Source organism: Hyperoodon ampullatus (genome assembly GCF_949752795.1).
Source record: "Hyperoodon ampullatus genome assembly, chromosome: 7".
Taxonomy (NCBI): domain Eukaryota; kingdom Metazoa; phylum Chordata; class Mammalia; order Artiodactyla; family Ziphiidae; genus Hyperoodon; species Hyperoodon ampullatus.
The window spans coordinates 9568055-9571176 of record NC_136920.1 but is presented as its reverse complement, the minus strand read 5'-3'; positions in this window follow the sequence as shown (position 1 = coordinate 9571176).

Below are 3122 nucleotides of genomic sequence, written 5' to 3'. Positions count from 1 at the left end.
CGAAGCCTGCTCTTTTCCTGGGAGAGTCAAAAACCCTAGGACGGGAGCAAAAAAATTGGGACAATAATAACCAGACACGTCAGAAACTTCTAGAGGGAGGACAGTATTAGGTGGTCAACAAGTTACATTCGTAGCCTTTTTTCTGAATGTTTGGCAAATGGCGAGGCTGGGTCTTGAACACCTAAGGAGGGAGCCACCCCTGGGCTAGTTGGCTCCACCTGAGGGACTCGGCCAGGCTCCCTTGGCTTGGCTGGGCTTCCTGCTAAGAACACGAAAGGGCTATGGGTCAAAAGGGAAAGACGGGCAGGGGCTGGAGCCAGCCTGCTGAAGAACGAGAAGGCAAACTCGAAAGAGAACACAGAATAGAGCAGGTGAAGCCGCCCCGTGAAGCCAAAGCCCAGGCGGAACCAGCCTTGGCCTCTCCTGCCCGGAAAGAGCAGCACCTGCACAGTCCCCGGATGCAGGGAAGGAGCCTTCTCTGACTTCCCTCTGAATATGTATGGATTGTTCTGGAAGACTCTCGTTTTAGTTTACTTTAGAGTCTGTGGGAGCTGCTGTATTTTGGAAGTTGTATAGCATAAACTGACGTTCTCTGGAAGCCTGGTCTTGTTTACATTTCTGTAGCCCTGTGTTCATTGCCTGTTCATTGTTCATCTCTGTGTTCATTGCCTATCTGAGGCAGTCACAAAGCTCTGTGTTTTATAACTTTCCCCTCAACTATCAAAATAAAGAACTATCATTTTCTGTGTTTCTGCTTTTTTGTTTTATAGACCTCATTTTTCCACCTGCAGGGAAATTAATGAAAACAATTGATGCATTCTAGTCAAAGCTTTACCCTTTTACAGGTAGCAATGGCCCTGAAGTCAAGACAAGAGCCTGCTAGATAAAGTGGCCTGCCTGTGGTCTGGGCGGTCAGTGCCTGCTGACCCCAAGGCCGCATGTCTGCTCTTCATGGTGGCAGCGGGCCCTCCCCTGGCTCCTGCAGCCTGAGTGACTCGTGGCTCTCCTCCAGCGGGTGCAGTTACTTGGGGTCCAGTCTCTTCCCCACACCCTGCCAGGACCACAGGAGGAAGAGCCACATTCCTAAATAGTAGGGCGCAAAATGCCCGTCACTTCTGGGTCAGACGCCTAGCTGTAGGGATGGTCACACCTGCACAGCACTTGTTCTGGGCCAGGCACACTCGTGTTTCATGCATATTAGCTCCCTTGATCTTCCAGCCACCCTCCAAGATGGGGACTGCTCCCCACACCCGGCAGAGAGGTTAGGCAGCTGGCCACAAGTCTCATGACTAACTAGTAGTGGAGCTGGGCTAGAAACCAGACAGCCTGGCTCAGGGTCTGTGCTCGGAAGCACGCACACACTGCTGACGGAGAGGCTGGCAGATGGCCTCGCACCTCTAGGCAACTCAAAGTAGAGGGAAACTTAGAGATTACCTGGCCGTGCCCATCACCTACCCAGGATCGCTTGGGGAGACCTGATCACTCTGGGGACCCTGGTCCCCGAGTCCCAGTTCAGCGTTTTTCCATCACGCCCCGCCAGGGATGGAGGAGGGGGCTGCCAGGCCTGGGCCCTTGGCAGGTGTCCCGGGAGGCGTGAGAAGAGTTGGTAGTCCTGTTGCTGCGAGGAGAAAGGAAAACATTGATCTGACCTCTAAGGCTCCCTGTGTGAAGCCCAGAGGACTGGAAAGGGCCCCTAACCCTCCCTATGTCTCTTTAAATAGCCAGGCACAGAGGATTTCTCTTTATCTCTAGAAGCCCCCCAATGTGAAAGACAAACCAAATCCCATTTTTACATGTCCCAAGATGGGCAGAGCCCATTGTTGGGAACCCAGATGATTAACTGCTATGCAAACTTTAGGGGGAGCAAGCTTTCCAGGAAGCCAGGGATGGGGGTGGGGAGAGGGTCCCCAGGGCTCCCTCTAAGTCACTCCTCAGAAGGGCTCAAGAGCGGGACACCACTCAGACAGGGTCAGGCCAGCAGTCACATTTTGAGGGCCCATAATGATCTCGGGACTCTGCAGGATGGGTGCCGTGAGGGAAATGAGAACGGTGTGGGTACCCTCCGCTGCCTGGGAAATAGGCAGCAGCCAGGCAGAGGGAAGAGATTAGTGCAAGTCAATGGATAACTAAGGGTAAATGGTGTGGCCAGACTACGAAGGCTGTGGAACCCAAAAGGGAGGCTTTTGCATTTGAAAGAATGAAGACTTCTTGGAAGAGGTGGGGTTCAGCTGGGCTGGAAAAATGGGAGAGTCTGAACAGAACAAAAGAGGAGGGGAGGTGTTTCAGGGAGGGAAAGAGGAGGATCAGACCCAGAAGAGGGGAGGTGTGGGCCCTGGGGCCGGCAGCGGGCCTCACCCGTCCCACCGACAATCCGACAATCCGGATGCTGCCATTCGTTCAGCCACACCACCGTGTTTTTTTGATCCCTGCCCAGGTGCCAACAAGAACTGGTAACAAAACAAAATTCTGAGAGACAGGAGAGCTGGCTGGGACCTAGCAAGACGTCCGGCCTGACGGAGGATGGAAGGAGAGTCCTATTTATACAGCTAAAGACAAAGCAACCAAGTGCACAGTGGCGGGAACTTCACAGCATCAGGAAGTGCTGTGAAGGTTTATACTTTATATTTTAATGTATTTTCTAATGTTTTTACAATGAGCATATGTAATTTTTACAATCAGCAGAAAATCAAGTTATAAAACAATTCAGGGCTTTTAGTCAACTTGAAGCTCAAAACGTCACTGGGGATGGGGCCGCCCAAAGAAGCACTACTGTGACCCTGGATGACACCAGCAGCGTGGTGTCAACAGCCTAGACCGCCCTCTGCCTGCCTGGGCCCGTCACCAGTCGGTGGGTGGCAGGAAAAGAGCAGTGACGGGGCTTGAGGCCCAGTCCTGTCTCGGGCCATCTGTGTGGCCTTGGGCAAGCGACCTAACTCCTCAGTTTCCTCGTGTATAAAATGAGGTGGGTTCCCAGGTTCAAAGGCCCTTTCTGTTCTAAAGGCTTCATGTCTCTACGCCCCCATCTCAATAACACCCTTGAAGAAACTCACTGACAAACTGCAGCGGAGATGAGGAGGTGCAGAAGCCTGAGAAGGTGGCTGTGTGAGTGGGGAACGCCAACC